At 43.7% G+C, this 21881-nt stretch overlaps 1 protein-coding gene across 6 annotated transcripts in view; it reads left to right on the forward strand.

Moving 5' to 3' along the window:
* Positions 1-21881, forward strand: part of AFF2 (ALF transcription elongation factor 2) — a 401939-nt gene that overhangs the window by 341299 nt on the left and 38759 nt on the right. The gene's annotated exons all lie outside the window — the stretch shown is intronic.

The raw sequence follows: 21881 nt of genomic DNA on the forward strand, positions 1-21881 counted from the left end.
CTAATTCCATTAAATATGTACATTTTTTGACTGGAAGACTTCTTCATGTATCTTTCAGATGAATCTTAAAAGTACATAAGGTCTGTAGGGCATCTTTTTTAAAGTGCAAATGAGGCCCACAGTAGAATATTGTCTTCTGAGCCTTTTCAATTTATTTATATTCCTGCAGTGTTTTACCTTTTTCTGGCTGTGATAATGATGTGGAGGAAGAGAGAGTCCAATGCACCTTCCACAGAGCCCTGTCAAACAACGTTAGACTTATTTAATGCATGAGACATAGAGGAACTTAACTCTGACCGATTTCCGTTTTCATCGGCTTTATTAGCGGTTGTCATGTTGGGTAACTTTCCGTTTTCCACTTGTATAGAAGTGCTCTTAATAATTAGGCGTTCCATTGTTCAATATGCTTCTTTATTAGAACGTACTATGTTGGAGGAAAAGGCTATCAATTGCTATTAACCCCGAAGGCTATGGTTTTTCCCCTGTTAGTTTGTATTGAATTTGTTATATTAAGTTTATATACGGTCCTTCATCCAAGGATCTCAGGGCAGTTTGCAGTATAAAAAACACAAAAAGCATAGTAACAAACAAAAACAATACCCCACCACACACACACAGAGAGAGAGAGAGTTTAAAAGGCCATAGAACCTGTAATTGGCCAAATGCCTGGGAGAAGAGGACTGTTTTTGCCTGGTGTCTAAAGATATGTAACAGAGGTGCTAGGTGAGCTTCCCTGGGGAAAGCAGGGAGCTACCACAGAAAAGGCCCATTCTCATGTTTCCACCTTATGGACCTCTCATGGAGGAGGCATGTGAAGAAGGGTCTCAGATGATGACTGCAGTGTCCAGGTCAGTTCATATGGGGAGAGATGGTCCTTGAGGTATTGCAGTCCTGAGCCATTTCAAGGCTCTGTGGGTCAAAGCCAGCACTTTGAATTGGGCCCAGTTCAAACCTTGGGGGCTCACAAAGGCCTACCTGTACCTCCCTCTTGTAAATGAATAATGCATTTGGCTGCATAAATACTGATGCTTAGCTCTGTGTATCAGAAACAGAGAGAAAGAATCACATACGCCTTTCAGTATTCATGTCAACCTGTTCAGCATGTTGAACAAGTATCACCCTTCTAGCAAAGTTAACTTCTGAAACTCACTTCCATAAGACGTGTCGATCACCACTGAATTACAGTCCTAACCATGGGTTGTATCCGGACTTCCACTTGCCAGGTTTCCCTGGGGGAATGCGGTGGGTAATTAGAGCAAAAGTCAATCGGCTTTTCTGCTGATTTGATGTTTGCTCCAATTCAGTGGACGGCAAACAGAAAACTACACAGACCCATTCTTTTGAGGCACAGGACAAGCAGGAGCAGGGCTTCTTCTTCCTTTTTCAGCTGGAACTCACCAGAACTCAGTTCCAGCATCTCTCAGAAGGGCACCATTGCCATTCTAAGAAAACAAGGAAGGCATTCATGGTGAGTTCCAGTACCACTTTTTCCAGAAAAATAGCACTGAGTGGAAGTGTGGACAAGGTTGATTAATTTCAGTGGGTCGACTCTGAGTAAAGCTTAGACCACATTCACACCATACATTTAAAGCACTGTGACACCACTTTAAAGAAATATGGCTTCCCTAAAAGGCTTCTGGGAGCTGTAGTTTATTAAGAGTGCTGAGTGCTATTAGGAAAAAAACCCATTCCCCTCCCAGGGCCACAATTCTCAGAGTTTCCTGTGCAGAGGGATTGATTATTAAACCACTCTGTGTACTGTAGGTCTGGGAGAGAAATTTGGGTCCCTTAACAACTCTCAGCTGCCTTAAATGCTTGGTGTAAATGTGACCTAAGAGAGCAACAGTTTAACAGGAAACTGAGGAAGTGTAGTGGACTGAAACCCTGGAGGCAAAATAGATAAGCAAACAACTGAACAAATAAAGAAGACTTACTTCACTAGCTTGAGGAATTTTAAGCTTTGGTAGTTTATTCTTTGAGCTGGGTCCAGTGGTCTTTCCTTCCAGTGGAATCCCAAAGGGTTGGTTTCCATAAACGCCTTCAATTTCTATTGGCATCTTCAGTTCTGGCATTGGGAAAGTGCATCTGGCCATTTGTTGCTGCTGGGCAGAGATACTATCAGAGCTGTATGGACAACACAGTTAGATACATAAAGGTAAAGGGACCCCTGACCATTAGGTCCAGTCGTGACCAACTCTGGGGTTATGGCACTCATCTCGCTTTATTGGCCGAGGGAGCTGGTGTACAGCTTCCGGGTCATGTGGCCAGCATGACTAAGCCGCTTCTGGCGAACCAGAGCAGCGCACAGAAATGCCGTTTACCTTCCCGACGGAGCGGTTCCTATTTATCTACTTGCACTTTGACGTGCTTTCGAACTGCTAGGTTGGCAGGAGCAGGGACTGAGCAATGGGAGCTCACCCCATCACAGGGATTTGAACCGCTGACTTTCTGATCGGCAAGTCCTAGGCTCTGTGGTTTAACCCACAGCGCTACCCGCGTCCCTAGTTAGATACATAGCTTTGTACAAAAAATATTCCTTTTTCCCAAGAAGGCCGTGGATGGGAGCAGTGTGAAGGACACCTAGGTTCTTCTCAGAGTACGCACAACACCACCTAACAATTCTCAATTCCTTTACAAACTCTGGCTCCCAGAATCCTTTGGGGAAAACCACTGCTGTTTAAAGTGATGTCATAGTGCTTTAAATATATGGTGCAAATATGGCCCTAGTTGGATACAACATCTTGCCAACTCAGAAACACATACATATGTAAGCATCTCATTTTATTTGTATGGCACCTCATAGTTCAGGCCATGCTCATGGGAGCTTACAACATGAAAAAATACGTAATTACAACATAACATAAGTAACCATACACAATGAATAAAACATCAAAAATAAAATAAAATAAAATACACGACCAAACTGAACAATTTCCACATAAATCATAATAAGATCTAAAATACAGATACAAAAAAATTATATCCCCCACCCAACAAAACCCCCTAAACAATACCATACCCCAACCCAAGAGTCTGTTCAGCACCCTGAGCTTTCATAGCTGGAGTCAGTCCAGGCACTGCCCTCCCAGGCCAGGGGAGGGGGAGGTGGAAAAATAGGCTTGCAAGGCAAGGAGCAGGTCTTCCAGAACTCACAGCCAAGATAGTCTCTGATCTCATCAGCCTCAGGTTTTGTAGCTGGAATCAGTCATGCCCCCCCCCCAGGCCAAGTCCTATTGGATTCCAATGAGCTTACTCCCAGGTAAATGGGGTTATGATTGCAATCTGAAGTAGCTTTAAAATAGTATTAGGGGAAAATGTATGGAGGACACATCTTAGCTTTTCTTTCAGGCATGACAAAGCTCCAGGTACAGATTTCGTTTGCATCCACACCACATATTTATTTTATTTTTTTAAAAAATGTTATTAGTTTTCCATTAAGAACATCCAATTATTAACAAATCAAATCCAATCATAATCCAAATCAAGGGGGGATTACAATCCGAATTATTAATTATTAAATTTCAAACAGACTTCCCATATTCTGGACCTCTGCAGGAATCATCTCACACAATTATGTTTTCTGCCTTTTTCTTGTTCTCATATTTTCTTAAACTCTCAAAATTCTCAGTCCCTGGTTCATCTGTTCTCATCATGTTAAACAGCCATGTATCCTTTGATCTGCTGAGTACAGTTTGAATATATGTAGCAATGAAGATATAAATCATTTGGCGATTGATCAGCTTTCCCGGGGATCACTCAGACCCCGCCCCCCCGGGCCCTGGAGGGGAGCTGCTAGATGCCTGCTTTGCCTTCTCTCTCATCCATAATGAAGAAAAGCATGCAAACAGATTCACTGTATATTGCGTGCTGAGGTCCCCAAACACCCCTACCCCAATAACTCACACATCACACATAATTTTTGTTTAAGATTTTTGGCATAATTTTGGCCACAACTTTATTAAAATACAAATTGTGAGTGGTTGCTTAGGCATTGGTTATGACTATCTGTCCCGTCCCGTCCCCGTCCCCCGTCCCCCCGCCTTGGGGGACAGCACTGACTCCTGGATTCCAGCGAGAGCCAGTGTGGAGGAACAAGATCAGGGATAACTGGAGCTGCGGCACAGACCCTCAGCTTCTCCCCGCATGCTCCCAGGAGCTTACACGGCCCGCACCCGATTCCAGGGGTTTGGACGAGAGGATGGTAAGCCCCTGAATTCCTTTAACGGAATTCCCGTGCAGCAGCAGCATTGGAGGGGCAGGCACAGCCAATCCATACCCCTCCACCAACCAATTTAAACCAATGCCTAACCGCCACAGAGCCTTAGCTCACCGCCAAACCACTCACAAATGCAACCCTTCCTTCAATCCCAAAGCAACCGTAGCCAACCAGGTGTCGTTCCCTATAGGGGAAAGATGCACCCCATCAGCCCTAAAGAGGGCAGCAGCCTTGAAGGTAATCACAGGGTGCAAATTCACGGAACCACCTAAAGCAAGGACCTATTTTATTTTACTTTATTATTTTTTATTTTATTATTTTTATTTTATTTTTTATTTTGCCCACAGCGAAAGAGAAAGGAACATGCTATGAGCCTTGTTTAAATAACCTCTGTTCCCACCCCTAAATTGGCAACATCAAATTTACCCTAGTAGCACCAACCACCAATCCGATCCAAGCCCCTTCAATCTATCCTGCCTGGCAACCATGGGGTGCTTTGCTCGGCCCCATCCGCAACACGTGCTCTCCTTTAATGAGAACACGCTTTGTGGGATATTTCCCAAATTATTGTCTCAGATTGTTGTAGAATCAGCCAACAAATGTTTCCCACTCCCTCGAAAAAGGGAGAAATTTGCTCTTTTTTTGTCCTGCGTCAGAGCTAGCAAACACCATCTTAGCTGCTCCTTTATCTTTTGTTAAGTCCGATTAAAACTGCACAGCTGAATAATTAAAAGCAAATGTAGATATAAAGAAAGTACGTACCAATTGCCTCTGTAAATCAAACACCAATGATGAGAATATCTTTGAAGTCCAAACTTAAAACACCAGCGACTGTGCAGTTCTGCAGATTGTTTCCCTTTTCTCCTTCAGTCTAGAATACGCCTACTTTACGCCGAATCTTATTAATTTTTAAGAAGCAGGTGCCCCTGTGTGTAGGAGTGGCTCTGGAGAGTGCCAGCCGTACTGTGCTCTTAGACCCAGTGCCCCTGCCGCTCTCACCTTGATGCGAGCCGACAGATCACGGACGATCCATGGGTCTGTGAGACAGTCCTCCCCCACCCTGGGGAGTCTACCAGGGCTAATTACCCCCATATCAGCCCCGAATTACTGACACGGCTGGGGTCCGTTCGTGTGGGAGGCAGCCATTTCCCACAGCAGGAAAGCTGGAAGTCCGCACCACATATTTAAAGCACATGGTGACTGTCACACACAAAAACCGTCTGGGAGTTGTCATTTTTGTTAAAGTGGACCTTTGCTCAGCAACCTACATCTCACAATGGCCAGTCAGATTCCTCCTTGAAGCCCACAAGCAACAGGCCTTCCCCTCTGACTCCTGAAACCAGGTCCAGCCTGAGATATATTGCTACTGCAGGTGAAACACCACCTCTCATTCAGTTCCTCTGATATGAATAGCAGGTGTGATCCCAGATTGAGATGCAATTCCCAGAATTCTTTGGAGGGAGTCATATGCTTTAAATGGATGGCGTGGATTGTATCTCAGCAGTTGCTAGAGTGAAGCAGTGGTGAAAGGTTGCTGCTTTCAAGCTCTGCTAGTGGGCCTCTAGGAGGCCCCTGACTGACCATCATCAGAAGCTGGTTGTTGAGGAGAGTGAATCCTTAGTCTGATCCAACAGGCTTCCACTGGGTCTGCCACACAAAAAATTGTGAGTTGTGTTCTTTGGCTTATGACTATGGGCTACAAAAATAGAATTGCTTTTTAATCTATAGCATGTTTAGGTGTGTCTGGTGTGTCTTGTTTTTGCTGGCTGGCTTTCTAAAATGTTTTTATAAGATTATTGATTCCTAGGTGGCTTTTTAAAAAAAAAGTTTTTAACATGCGCTCGTGGTTTGGTGGTCATTTTTATACATGTGGACCACTTTGTGAAGAGAAAAAATCTGCTGATCTTTGTGAAATCTGTCAGTGGGGTAGTGTTCAGAAAACTGGCTTTAATGTATGCAAAACCATTCAGTTGTTTGGAAGCTGCTTTAAACTGAGTTAGACAATTGGTGGATAAGGCCATGTACTTTCCACTTTGTCTGATAGAGGCTCCTTGTGGGTCTCAAGCACGTCTATTCCACAATGCCTGCTCTTGCTTTATTATTGCTATCATTATTGGGAGCTCTCCTTGGTTGGGCTTAGCCCTGAGGTTCCAGATGGTGCAAAATGCTGGACCTAGACTGCTGATGGGGACAGATGATTGCCAGCACATAACTCTAGTGCTCAAAAGCTTGCACGGGCTGCTCATACGCTACTGGTAGAGTTTCAAGGATCTTGTGTTAGTTTGCAAGGCCCTTAACAACTTATATCCCCGACTGATCACTGATGTCTTGGGCAGGAGTCAATTGTTGGTGGTTTCCCATAGCTAAGGTGCACAGCTAAATATCCACAATGCATTCAGTACTCTGGGCTTGATTTTATAGAACTTGCTTCCAGCTAAAGACAAACAGGACATCTCCCTGTTAAACTTCAAGTGCCTACTGAATGCTTTAAAAAATGCTGCAGGCATTTTAAATGAAATCTGATGTTATAAATTGAACTAGTTTTTATTTCCATTGTATTGTGATTCTTATACACAGCTTGGAGACCGTTGTAGCTAAGTGGTATATAAATGGTTGGGGAAAGGGGGGAAATTAGTAGTGGTAGTAGGGTTGCCACCCATCCCTCAAAAAATATGGTCATCCTTTGTTTGGAGAAAATTGTCCCCTGTCATGTTATGACTTCAAACAGGAATCCTTTTTTCACGTATTTGAGCTCATCTGCCTCTTCATCCTCAAAATTGCATGAAGAGTGGGTCCAGTGGGAGAAGTATTTCAGTGACCACATGCATAGATATAATCCTGCTGAAAACAAATGTAGTTTTCAACCTTAGAAGCCTGGGTGTGGCCACTGAGCTTTATTTTTATTTATTTATTTATTTATTTACGGCTATTAGCCCATAAAATATATACAAACATAAAAGGACAGAGGCATAAAAAACCGATATATTCGGCACCAGAAGGAGAACATCACGATGCAAGGGTGGGTCATTGAGCAGAGCCAAATAACAGCTTGGGGCCCGGGGAGCTCCAAGGGACGGGTCGCAGAAAGAGGAAAACTGAAGACGAGATCCGACATGCACTCTCATCATAGCTGTCCGATTAGTTTTGGTGATGTTGTTGTTTTTTAGTGGTTTTTGTGTGAGAGATAACCGCGTTCAGGAATCTCGCCACCTGCAGAGTTACAGAGGGATCTGTGTCCTGCAAAAGTAGTGCGGCGTGTGACTCAACAGGCCTGCCAACCAAGTGCAATAAAACAGGACCTAGGAATTTAGTCCTGGCTATGCTGTGTAGGGGACAGTTGAACATTATATGTGGAAGAGATTCAACAGTTTTCCCGTCACACACGCATAGCGGAGACACCAAACCCTTGGAAAATCTGTGGCTCAGCAGGTTCGATGGAAGGACATTGAACCTTGCACGAATAAATGCAAGTCGGTGTGGTACAGATGAAAGAGATGACATGTATGATGGAAGGCCAAGTGGTGGGGTTATTCCGTGATACCTGGGGGAGCAGACACCCCCACCCCAGGCGAGGTTGTGTTGATTTTCAATGTCTGCTAATCTTTGCTCTATAAGGCTTTTGGCTGAGCGTGGCCACTGAGCTTACATTCACAAAGTCAACATGTAAAGAGAGGTTATGATGATCTGTTGTTCCTTAAGATGCATTCTTAGTTTAGAGAAAAGGCAGGTAAGAGGAGGCAGGACAGAGAAGTATAAAAGTATTCCCAATGGGGAGATAGTAGATAGAAGTTTGTTCCCTCTCTGAGATATTGGAACTGGGTGGAGGGCATCCAATGAAGCTACATTTCCAAAATATAGTCAGACAGACAAGAGAAAGCACACAGTGCATAGCTAAAGTATGGAATTCACTCCCATAAGGGGTAGAGATGGCTACCAACTTGGATGGCTTTAAAAGAGAATTAGCCTTATTCTCCATGAATTTGTCTATCAACACAATAACCCTCCACTACCATATGTGGAATGGATTCGTTGTCAGTTAGATTTGAAATCTTACTGGATAGTAACGAGATCCTTGTTCCACATGTTGACATTTATGAGTTGTAAACCACCTTGAATACAGCAGTGTAGAAAGAGAGAGAGTAAAAATTCCCTGGTCACTGTGTGAACTGCACCCTGCAGCACTGTTTGAAGACCATGTATATGCATAGCAAATAAGAATACAAGCAGCTGCTCCGTGTTGTCTGGTGGATGTGCACTGCAGGCAACACTTATGCACAATGTCTATTCAATAAGGCACAGCAGATAGATATGTGGTGGCCCTTGTTGGGAAGTCACCCGCAGGGGCCTAATTGGCTTTCCAATACCTTCTTGAGCTAGACCATGTCTTAGTTGGCTAGCTCCAGGTTTAAGGGGGAGGGGGGTCTTCTGCATAGTGCCTTTTGGTGGGGGGGGGTTGCTTTCCTACATTAATGGAACTTCCTCCCTATCCACATGGACTTACGAGGCAGCAACATTAGCATCAGTGTAAGAACTTCCATTTCCCACAATTACCTTGATGCAACTTCATTCTTTGGACATGTTGGGAACTTTAAATGGTGACTCCCAGACTCAGCACATAAGGAGGATCCCTGAGCAGACATCAGTAGTGGCCCCTACTGGCATTTTGGGGCCACAGCATGATATTGGTCTATATCTTAGAACTGTCTCTCCCCACCGAGTTATGCTAAGGCAGTGCTTAGAAGGACTAGATTCAGGTTGAGAACAAATTAAATCAGGCTGTTAGGGGTTTTTAGGATGTCCCATAAGAAAGGACAAGATCACTGGAACTGGTCCACAGGTAGCATTTACTTCAGATGCTTACACAACATAGGAATGAATGAAGGAATCTGCATTATACTGAGTCAGATCATTGGTCCACCTTGTTCTGTACAGATAATGCAGAATGGCAGTGACTCTCAAGGGTTTCAGTCTGGAGCCTCACAGCCCTACTTGGAGGTGCCATTGAAGACTGAACCTGGCACTTTCCGTGTGCAAGGCAGATGCTCTGCCACTGAACTTCATCCCTTTGTCTAATATCCCTGGCGATACAGATTCAAATATCCCTGGTGATATACAGTACTGTAAGTGGGGTTTAGTTCTGTGTACATGCAGTGTAGACGTGAAGGTCAGGGAAGGTGGTGGGGGGAGCAGTTGTTAGCTCCTTTGCACAATAGTCCTCATCCAGAACAGATTCCCAGATGGAAATAACAACCTGAGTGAGAAGCAATTTCTTACTTCACTCGTAAGGCAGCCTGCGGCTCAATCCTCTCAAGCAAAAATGTGGCTTTAAAGCTTTCAGCATTCCCCGTTACATTGGATAATTGTCATATCCTTGTTTTTCTTTTGTCAGTAGTTCTGCCATCGATAACAGCCTGAGGGGAGGGAGGAAATGTAGGGTTCCTGCAAAATTATCCTTGGGAAAAATAGCCAGAATGTCAATGAGAGTGTTTTGGTTGCGAAAAGGGTGAGCAGGTGTCTTAGGAGCCCCAGATGAGCTGTGTCCAGGCTTGTACAAACAACCTCCAAATCATGCTTGTTTGTTATTCACACAGAGTTTTAAACAGCCTTAATTCTGCCATTCCCAGAATTCAGATGGCGCACAATGGCCCATAATGAACAGCACCTGTGCTTACCTCAATTACTATACAAATCTGAACACAGCAGCAGGAAAAAAAGGCACTTTTTAAACCAATGATAGATTCCAGTGCGCCTTTCATAATTGGATTCAAAAGCTTCAGATTTCATTTTGCAACTTGTTCATAAAACGAGGGGGGTGTCTGGCACTGATTCAAAAGAACGACTTCGCACCAGAGAAACTGCAGAACCAGCCAACTGCTGGTAACTAAGCAGCCAAATTTTTAATCTGAGGAATTTAGGCACAGCCAGCTTCCCTCCTTTTGCTCTCGCGCTCCCTAGTCTTTGCTATAGTTATTATTATTTCACTAATTGAATTTCTGTTAAAGCATGGGGTATAATTTAACATCCTGAATTTATGATACAATAGTGTGCTTTTTTCCTTGGTAATAAATGCATTATTACTGTCACTTTTAATGGAGTTGTGTGTATTCCCTTTGCAATTGTCCCTGATACAGCTGCTGCATCAATGTTGTGTGTAGACAATTGAATTAATTGGAGAAAGGGTCATTAACTCGACCTGAATACCTCTGATTGCTTCTGTAAATAAGGTTAGAGAGCAAATGGCTAATCTTTGTTGTCATTATGGATTCTTTTTTCACATTCTCACACTGCCTAGTATATTAAAAATCATTTCGCTAAGCAGCTTTCAGGTTGTTGGTGTATTTACTGTATTTCCTTGCATATCGCATAGTAAGAAAAAGGGGGAGGGATACTGGAGGGAGACCTGCGATGAATTTAGAATTATAAAAACCACCAGACCAACAAATTAATAAGCCAGAATGAATAAGTGGGGTGGGTAAGAAATAAATAAAATCAACAAACAAAACTTTATTAGCAAATGGTGTGTCAACACTGCTTCAACTCCAGTCAGATTCGGGCTGGATTCAAGTAAAATAAATTATTATTATTATTATTATTATTATTATTATTATTAAGGTGTTGGCAAACATTTGGAAACTCAGTTTCAGTTGTCCCTTCTCAGTCTCCTGATGATGTCATGGGGGGTGAGCTTCCACCTAATGCTTTCCAAACCACCACCACCCTACTTTTTATCCAACTTACTCAGGCAAGTTTTCATGGAGATAAGCACACAAATTCAACCGTCTGGGCCTCAAACTTAAGGTGTAGGTGCTGCCACTAGTAAATGTGACTGTCATTGATGCTGGGATGGTTAGGAAAAGATGATCTCTGTCACTCTTGCCGGTGCAAATATGTTGGAGTGTTGATGGAGCAGTGTCACATTTATTGTAACCCATCAGCCTCCACCAAAGTTGCCCATGGGTAGTTAGTTCCTGGGCAGCAGACTGAGCAGGCGGAAAGGTCACCTGGTCCCAGCCATCCCCACCATAGCAAAGATGCAAATCATGGTAAACATTTCTCAGTCTGCAATGATCCCCATAAAATAGCATATGGACATTTAACACAAGGCTGTTCTCTTTGGGGTAAGTGGTTGCCTTGCATCCAAGTAAATATGCTTGGGATAGAACTGCACAAAGCAAGGACAGGGCTAACTCGGTTGACATCTTTTACTCCAAGTAACTAACTGTTTTCACATGGTTTCGACTCCTGATAGAGAGCTGCTGGAGTCCATAAGAGGGAGGGAGGGAGGGAGGGAGCTTTGTCGTGAGGAGTGCAGCCAACTTCGTATTCAGAATTTGTCAACATGGTCATGGCGCAGCAACATGCTGAAAAAGCCCATTGAGTTTCCACTTTAATCTTATATGGCCCTGGTAATTATGCCTGCCATAGGAACAAGTTGTTATCCCATAGAGCTAGTGTTTTCTTTCTTTCTTCCCTCCCTCCTTCCTTTTCTTTCTTTTATGTTAAAACTCCTCAGGAGCTCTATCCCATACAAATGAGTCATACGGAGGATTTAGATGAGTCACGCACTGTGCTCTTTTGCAAATACTTCTTGACAGCAGGCTACAATAAACCAAGAAAACAGCTATAAAAATGGAAATAAAAATATCTCTGCAAAGTAAGGGTTGCCTACCAACCAACCAACCAGGAAGCAAAAAAAATGAAACAAAGCAACATGGCTAGGCCTTTTTGTTTGTGGGTCACTTTCCTAGATAGATAAATAAATAGGCCAAAGTTAGTCCCTCCCACAGTCTGTGGCCCTCCAGGTGTTATTGAACTTCAAGTTGGGACTTGTCCAACAGCATCCGGGGGGGGGGTCAAACGGTTGTATCCCAACTTAGTGTGATTCTGCTATAAGTGTAGAGTAGGTTTGGGGAACCTAAGGCCCAGGGGCCAGTCATGATATCTATTTGGCCCTTGGGACTCTCCCTAGGCTGATCCCACTCTTTAAGCCAGACCTACCACTTCTGCTCTGCATCTTGTGCTTTTCCCTGGGCGGAATATGTCCTTTGACTGTGAGATGCCCATCTTGCTTGCCAGGCTAGGGAGAGGTGAGTGTGTATGGAGACCTAACTTTTGAGCAGCTTACTGTGAAAAGACGGTGAAAACCGGTTGCTGCTGTGTGCAGACCATTTTTCGGTAAGCACAGAGCTTGTTGACCCGTAAACAATTTTTTTTAAAAAATTGCAGGCATGCAGCCCCATACCTACTTTCCCCATAAACAGCCACCATCACCATGCTATGAGTTTCCTGATAACCACCCACCACTTGACAGAATTGGCTGACACCTGTGTGGAGTTGGGGCAGCTGACACTTCAGAGAGTTTTACTATCATGGTGTAGCACTTAGAGTGTTAAACATTGACCTGAGAAACCAGGGTTCAAGTTCCCACTTGCCTATGAAGCTCATTGGATGACTTTGTGTCTGTTACCGCCTCTTAGCGTAAGCTACTTCACAAGGTGGTTGTGAGAAAAGAGAACATGGGTGGTGCTGTGGTCTAAACCACTGAGCCTCTTGGGCTTGCTGATTGGAAGGTCAGCAGCTTGAATCCCCCAATGGGGTGAGCTCCCGTTGCTCTGCCCCAGCTCCTGCCCATCTAGCAGTTCAAAAGCACACCAGTGCAAGTAGATAAATAGGTACCATTGTGGCAGGAAGGTAAACGGCGTTTCTGTGTGCTCTGGTTTCCATCACGGTGTTCTGTTGCACCAGAAGCAGTTTAGTCCTGCTGGCCACAAGACCCGGAAAGCTGTCTGTGAACAAACACTGGCTCCCTCGGCCTGAAGCAAGATGAGCGCTGCACCCGATAGTCACCTTTGACTGGACTTAACCGTCCAGGGGTCCTTTACCTTTTTACCTTTACCTGTGAGGGGGGGGAATTACAGTGCCTTGATATCCTTGGAATAAAGGTGGGATATAAATGCATTTTAGGAGGTTGGGACAGAAGCCTTTTGAAACTTCCTGTTCTTAGCAACAATTAAAAAGAGATCAGATTTACTTCATTTTATCGCAAGAGGCCAGATCCAGATCAAAACAGAAATAAAATTAAGCATGAGTGAGTTCCTGGATGCACACACAAAAGCTTCTTTTTTTTGTATGACTCTCATTCTGTGAGACATAAGCATCCATAACACCTAACTATGCAATGCCCAATCAGCGGTTTTTCAGCAGGCAGCCTGCTTTCCCCCGCTCCCCAACTGGGGACTTGCTATGGCAATGGTTGACAGCAATGGCAGGGTGAAGGGAAACTGGCTAGAAGGCAAGGTTATCAATCAGATAGATTTACACTATTTCTTTTACTGTCATTCAGAGCAGCAGGCATTGTGAATTTGGTTTTAAAGAGCTGAGCCTTTTGACTTCCAGGATTCTGATGGCAAAGATTTAAGATGTCAGCCTTATACATGGCACTGATAACATCAGGCAAGCGATGGGAGCAGATCTTTGTAAAATCTGTCATTTCCTCTCCACTCCAACACAGCTGTTTATTAATAGTCATTTTCTGATTTATTGTGAATGCTGAGAGGGGTTCTGAAATCCATTTATCTTCAGCAGAAACACCCTCTTGTGTTTTGAATGTCATAATTAGCAAGAAATTTGAAGTTGGGATGAGAGGTTGACTCTGCCTCTTGCATAAAAACCTTTGAGGCAATGTTTAATCCAAAATGGATTAAAAGCTATTTCTGTTGGTCAGGTAGTCTCTTGTACCCTTGGAAAGCCACCTCTTTTCAAACTAGCACATAGTGTAATAATGAACAGAAGCCATTATTGTAATGCAGAGAGAACATGCTAAGTTTCCCATATGGGAATTTATTTATTTTCCCCAAAATGGGGAATTAGTGGAAAGGCGTTTTTTGTGTTGTTTTTATAGCTTGGGACACTGTTTGTCTTTTAATCGTGCCTTTCTGTACCAAAATGCTTGTTACAAAATGCTTACAAATGACACTTGTTCCACTGGTTACCTTTACCACTCACTCACCTGAGCCAGTAAGACACGGAGGTTAAAATATGGTGGTTAGAGCTACCAGTGTGGTGGTGCCCTGCGGACATTGCAGGACTCACATCAATCTCAGCAAATATGGCCACTGAAGCCAGAGGTGATGGCAGTCCCAACTTCTGAAGGGCTGTGGTTGGTTACCACTGGTTTAAATTGTTGAACTAGGATTTGGGACACTCCGGTTCCAGTCCCCAGTCAGTGGCAAAGCTCATTGGGGATATCTGGATAGCCATTTTATCTTACCCTGACTTAGCACTATTATCGTTGTGAAACCATGAATGCTGCCTTGAACTCCTTTGGAGGAAAGATGGGGTACATGTGTAATAAAAAAGCACATAAAAAGAGGGAAATGCCCTGTTGAATCCTACTGTTGCATTTACTTTGATCAGGGGTGGGAAATTTCAAGTGCGGCCCTTTAATCTTCCTTTTCTGGTCCTCAGAAATCACCCCAGACCACACCCCTGACTGGTCCTGCTTTGGATCCTCCATAAATGTTTTGACCTGGCTGGAAGGTGTAGTTTGATAATGAGTCATGTTTGCCTGGATGCAGGGTGTGTGTGTGTGTAAACTTGCTTCCTGTGCAAAATTAAAATTTGCATGCATTGCTCTGCCCACTTCTGCCTCTGGCCCCACCTACATATGGCATGTGGCCCAATGCAGCCCCTGGTTTGCAAAATGTAGCCCATCTCTGACTTGGGTAGTGAAGTTCAGTCCAGCAGCTGAGAAAGTTGGAGGTTTCTGTCTTTGTGGCCTTCTCTTTTAAAAACATTCTTTAAAATATTTTCAATAACTCAGAATGTACAGGAAGAATGGGAGGTGGGTTTTTTTGTTAAAAATAGAAGCATTAATGAAGATGAATAAGCAGTGCAAACAAGCAGCATATTAAAATAAAGAAAAAGCAACGAATAAGAAAGATGCAGCAATTATCTTTATCAGTTCAACTCTCATGTAGATTTTTAGCTCAGTGGCTCTTAAAAGACAAGTTTTTGTTTTGATTTTTTTTAAAAAAAAGACATGCGGTTGCATATTATGAATTTTATCATTCCAATAGTTTATATTTAAAGACTATTACTCAGTGAAATTATTATTTTGTAGTTTTGTGTGTTTTGCTTGGAACTTGAATTATAAGTGAGTTTGGGTAATATGACGGCTTCCCAGGTTTTCCTTAGCTATTCTGTAATAATAGGGGGTTCTGGAGATTTCCTGTGTTGCCCTACACACAACCTAGCTGTTATGAGCAAGCTTATCACCATCTTTAAATCATCCTATTCAGTTTGTTTTTAAATAGGAGTTTTCAAGAAGTTAGTAGCCTGTGATACATTGTATGATGGAAACTTCATTCCAGATAGAGAGATAGACATGGGGGGGGGGCAAGTCCAAAAGATACGGATGAAATCTTTGGATACTTGGCACCTTCTACATAAAAATCAGCTTGGAAGATAAATTTTGCTCAGCCTGCATGGAGTGACGTCAGACAGTCTTTGTCCTTTCGGAAAAGACTTGTCACATTTTTATCAGCCAGGGTGTAAAAGCTAGATCAGTTTAATCAGTAGGCAGTGTGCCCACACGCAACAGGGATGCAGCATGTGGAAGCAAATAATTGCACATAGGCTGAGATGGGTTTTAAATGGCCACAGTTTGTTGATTGCAGCATCACAGGGTTTGGTGTTGCATCAGGTATGGGTCCAGATATCAAACAGCCCATCTACTTCCCAATGTCACCAAACAGGTCTGAGTGCTGGGATATTATTCAGTGCTGCCTGTCTCTGCTTATCTTGACTCTAGATCCAACCCAATGGTTGCTTTGTATAATAAGTATATTTACTTTAAATACATTAATTAATTACCGTATTTTTCGCCCCATAGGATGCATCGCCCCATAGGACTCACCTAATTTGGGGGGGGGGTAAAGAAAAAAAATCCCTCCCCAGGCACGGGGCAGGCGCGGGGGAAGCCCAAGCTTCCCCCGACCCCAGAACAGCCTGCTATCTGCAAGCCTAGGGAGCCGCGCCGGTCTCCCCAGGCTTGCGGAGAGGTGCGCGAAGCCCGGGGCGCTCTTCAGCGCGCACCAGGCTTTGGCATTCAGGCAGCTCTGCGCTACCCTCCGGAGCCCCGCGTGGCTTCGCGTCAGGATCCAGAGGGTGGCGCAGAGCTGCAGGAAGCCCTGGAGCGCAGGCAGCTCTGTGCCACCTTCCGGAGCCCCGCGCAGCTTCGCACCGGGATCCGGAGGGTGGCGCAGAGCTGCAGGAAGCCCGGGAAAGCCTGCATTCGCCCCATAGGACGCACACACATTTCCCCTTCATTTTTGGAGGGGAAAAAGTGCGTCCTATAGGGTGAAAAATACGGTAATTATCTGCCATTTAGCCAATAAAAAAATGAACATTCTTTACTTGGTTGGTAGCCCCAGTGCCAAGTGACATTCTTGATCATTGCAGTACTAGTCCTTTACATACTTACCTGAAAGTAAGTCCTACTGAACTAAACAGTGCTTCCTTCTGAGTAGGCAATGCCTACCATTGTGCTGTGAATATATTTGCAATGTGAAGATCCGGCACCGTTCGTTCTCAAAATTAATAATTGCCAGTAATACAGTAGTTATTTATTGTAACTACTCTGCTTCACCTTTAAAGTGGTTTATTAAAATATTACGGGTAAATGATGTGTTGAAAATAATGTAAGAACAGTCTCAGCAGTGAGCAGGCGGGGGGGGGGACACACAACCAATGCATGAATTGCACATTTGTTCATCATTTATGGTGCAGAAAAATAAACCATGCTCATGACAGCTCTGTAATCATTTAAGAAATGTCTGGAAATGAATCTGTAACTTTAAGAAATACAGTGGTACCTCAGGTTACATATGCTTCAGGTTACATACGCTTCAGGTTACAGACTCCTCTAACCCAGAAATAGTCCCTCGGGTTAAGAACTGTGCTTCAGGATGAGAACAGAAATGACACGGCGGCAGCGGGAGACCCCATTAGCTAAAGTGGTGCTTCAGGTTTAAGAACAGTTTCAGGTTAAGAACAGACCTCCAGAACAAATTAAGTTCTTAACCCGAGGTACCACTGTACATGAAGCAAAAGTGGAGGCTTGAACGTGCAAATCAGATGGCTTGTTTCCTCAAACTACTGAACTGGGGGAGGGAGGACTCTTGTTAGCTATGGAGTGTTTGATTCAACAGCAAATAAAAGATCTAGCACAGAGAAGCAGATAGCCCTAGTGCAACAGGAGACTTTGTGGAGTGGAGAAGGCCACAGGTTCGCTCTCCATTTTTGCTAGCAATGCTGGGAAGGGCCTATCGGTGAAACCTTGACGAGCTCCTGCTGATCCAAGGAAACAGCAGTGGGCTAGATGGGCCAGTGCTCTGACTCCTATAAGGCAGCTTCACTTGTTCATATCTGATTGACTTAAGGTGCACATGAAGTGAGGGGAAAGCAGGCCTTTTTATGGACATGGTCTCCAAGGCCTGTAGTCATCCCTAGTGATGGGTATCAGCTTTGGTTTCTTTCCATTTGTCATTTTTGCAGTCTCACGTTCACCTCTCCAGCATTTCCACATCCATCTGTGATTAAATAAAAAATAAAGTTCTCATGAAAATTCACCAGCAATTTCAGTGTGCATTTCACAAAACTCATTTTTGTATGCAATTTCCCTTATACATTGCTATTTTCACTAATACACATAATACACATGCACATTTTGCCCTACTGTATATCCATTTTTGTACACATTACTTTAATGCAGAACTGCATTGCAAAATTAAGAAAGGTGCAATTTTTGAAGGATGACTGGTGTTGATCCACCTTTAATTGAGAAGTATTTTAATTTTCTTCCCCGTCCCTTGTCCCCACTATCTAGACTCTAGTAGGAACGTAAGAAGAGTCCTGCTGGAACAGTTCATTGGCCCCCTGTACCCTTAGTGGCCAACTAGATGCCTATAGCAACCCCATATCCTCCAACATTTCTCCATTTAAAATAGGGACGTCCCATTCTATAATGATAATTTTACTATTTATACCCCACACTTCTTACTAGGTTGCCCCAGCCACTTTGGGCAGCTTCCGACACACATAAAAATATAATAAAACATTTAAAAAACCTTCCCTATGCAGGATTGCCTTCAGAGAGCTCAGGGGGCCAGATAACTCCATTCCCTCCAGCATTTCTCCAATGAAAATAGGGACGTCCTAAGGAAAAGTGGGATATTACAGGATCAGATTGGAAACAGGGATGGCTTCTCTAAATCAGGGATGTCCCTGGAAAATGGGGACCCTTGGAGGATCTGCAACCCCAGGGCATGACCACCCAACAGCCTTCTCCCAGTCACAAGCAGCTCCTATTCAGAGGCATGTCGTCTCTGATACCAGAGGTAATGCAGACATCATGGCTGGTTGTCACTGATAGCCTTATCCAATATTAATTTAAAGCTGTCCAAGATAGTGGTCACCACCAAATCTTTTGGAAGCAAATGGATAGTTTTAACTGTGCAATATGTGAAGGAGTCCAGCCTGAATTGCCATTAAGCGTCATCAGATGAACCCAAGATCTAGGGTTACGAAAGGAGAAAAACTTTACTTTGTCCCCTTTCTAAACACCAGGCATGGTTTTATACACCTCTGTCATGTTTTCCCCTGCTTGACATCCCCCCCAAAAAACTATAAATCCCTAACCATTTTAACCTTTCCTCATACACCCCCTTGATCATTTTGGATGACTTTTCCTGTATCTTTTCCAGATCTGCAATATCGCTTTTTGAGGTGCAGTGACAGAAAGTGATATGAGAGGTCAGGGGTCACCTCTGTGGTGTCCTTCAGATGTTGGACTCTAACTCCCAGCATCCCCAGCCAGTGTGATCAATAGTCAGGGATAAGGGGAGTCACAGTCTAACAGCAAGATCTGTGGAGCGTTGTGAGCCTTGGCTTCCCATGCTCAAATTGTAAAGGTAAAGGTAAATGAAACCATATATCCTAAAGTCTCCATTTACCTTCATTACAAGGAAACCAAACTCTAGTTAGGCTCAGGCATCTCTGGAGTCTCTCACTGCTTGGAGACAGGGGTGCACATGACTCTGTTAAAGAGAGAACAGCACTTCCATCAGTCAATCTTCTGTCCCTTGATCTTTGTAGGAAACCATTTCAAGCACATGGCCAAACCCTAGTGTCCAGGTGGAGGTTCAACCTAACCTGTTCTTTCTTTCTTTCTTTTTAACCTGTAATCTCTCCATTTCAGTTCATCTTTCAAAATAAGGATCCCCTTCCCCTGCACCAGTACCTCATTCTGTTTATTTCTGCTTTTCCCAGAATCAGTCATGCATTTTTCCGTATGCAAGATGCCCCTTATCTTTCATTTTGCACGAACATTGCAGATAAAAGGGTTTTCACATCTTGGCCAGTGATAAAGCAGGAACTACTCTTATGTTGAACCTAAGTGACAAAAAGGGAGTGCTTCAGCCTTAAAGTGGACCATTTAAGGGCTAAGAGTTCTTCAGTGCAGAATTGCGAGATATATCAAGTCAGTTTTGTTACCCAAGATGAAAAAGCGAACAGGACCCCATTGTATTTTGTACAGACAAAAGAAGGAGGGGGGATATTTTGAGCAAACCAGTAATCTTTCAGAAGTTGATTTTTCAATGCTATTTGGCATATAAGTAGTTTTCTTGGGATTATTTTTGGATTGGAAAGAAATTAAGGCCACGCTGGGTCTGTTTCTATTATTTTGGTCTTTTCTTTGTCAGGCGATTAAAGGCTTAGGCCGCTCTATACATACATTTCCTAGCATGCTTGCTTCTGCCTTGGCAATTGGTGCTGCACTAGTCCAGGAATGTGCTGTGGCTACTGACATAAGGTTTAGCTTTTCATTGTCATTTTTAACAACCTGCACAATAAACAGATCTTCCATAGATCCACGTGTGGCTGTAAACATGCCAGGAAACCAACTACATAAGCAGAATTCTGGACTGGTTTCACCTCCATGTAGCGTTGGGGAAGCCCTCTGCCAAAAAGCCCACCTGAATCTCTGAGCTGTCCTGTAGAGCTGTTGTCAGTCTGTAAAGATGACACAAGCCTGTGGAGAACCTTGCAATAGTCTGAGATGTGCAGGTAGATTGGTTTTCTTAAAAACAAGAAAACTTCTCCTCCAACCCTGTTCAGTAAGAACCCTGTTTTGAATGCAGAGTAAGCCAAGAGCATCCTTTAATGCAGGTGTGGAGAACCCTTTTCAGCCCTGCATTCAGGCTGCATTCCCTTCTGGGGGGTTCATGTGTTAATGTAGGGCAAGCCCAAAAGCCAAATAGGGTGGAGCAAATCATGTTGATTTTATCTTTGCACAGTAATCTACTTTCTTCACACACTCGATCTCTATCCTCCACCTTTGTGGTTCCAATGACACATTCCAGCCAGGGGGGGAACACCCAAGGAGGATGTGGCAAGGGGAAAGTCCCAAGGGCCATTTAAAGTGGGGGCTTGGAGGGTTTCATTTGGCCCCCAGCCCTCAGGTGTTCAATGCCTTATATCCAGGAGCAAAGAACACATGGCTTGTTGTATGGCAGCTTCCTGTGTTCCTAATGGGAGCCCCTGTGGCAGCCACCCCACTATGAATATATCTTGGAGAGAAAAATGTTGTCTGTATATTCTATCGGAAGTACTTTAAGGTGGACTACAAGGCTGCTGCACTCACAGCCCATTCAGGGTGTATATGCTGAACAGTGTTGCGTTTGCTTCAGTGTTGGAAGACCCAGTTAAGCTGAGTGTTGGAAGACTCAGGACAAATGAACAAAAAGCACTGCTTCACAAAGCAGATACAGTAGTTAAACTGCACAGTTCACTCCCACAAGAGGGAATGGTGGTCACCATCTTGGATGGCTTTAAATTTATAGAATATAAGGCTATAAGTCACTACTAATCCTGGTGACTGTTCTTACTTCACAGCTGGTGACATTATGCTTCATTTGCTGGAGAGTGCCGATGCACTTGTTGTCCTGCTTATAGGTATCCCATAGGCATGTAGTCAGCCATTGGGCAAAGGGTGGGCCACTGGCCTGATCCAGCAGGCTCTTCTTATGTTCATATGTAGGTCCTCTTCCCCTTCAAGTTTAGAGATGAGCAGACCATGATAAAGCTTTCACATCCAGGCAGTCAAGTGAAAACCACAACAGCATTACTCAGATTTCAGCCCACTGCAGGGAATATTGCCAAGCAGATGCTGGGATCATAGGTGGGTGGAAATACAGATAACTGTTTCTAAATTGGACTTAATGATGAGAATGCAGATCTTATATGACAGAGATGGGAGACCTTTGTCCTTCCAGATGTTGCTGGACTTGAACTCCATCAGCACCCAGCCAACATGGCCAATGGTCAAGGATAATGGGAAAGGGATTAGTGGTGGGGAAGGGAGCAATGGAGCCTAATTCTTTAAAATAAAAAAAAGACTTCCAAATTATTTTTGGTGATAATTTGATATTGGGCACATGTGTTTCCCATGAGATATGCTGAATAGGCGTAAAGGAATAATATCAAATGACCTCACTTCTCTGACGCTTTGCTGGCTCAGCTTCGCATACTTAAAATCAACCATCAGGCACTCTCTCCTTCTTCCCTCTCATTCAGGCAGATGGATACAGAAGTGTGAATTACT

The sequence above is a fragment of the Podarcis vaucheri genome (assembly GCF_965113315.1).
Source record: "Podarcis vaucheri genome assembly, chromosome: Z".
NCBI classification, from domain to species: domain Eukaryota; kingdom Metazoa; phylum Chordata; class Lepidosauria; order Squamata; family Lacertidae; genus Podarcis; species Podarcis vaucheri.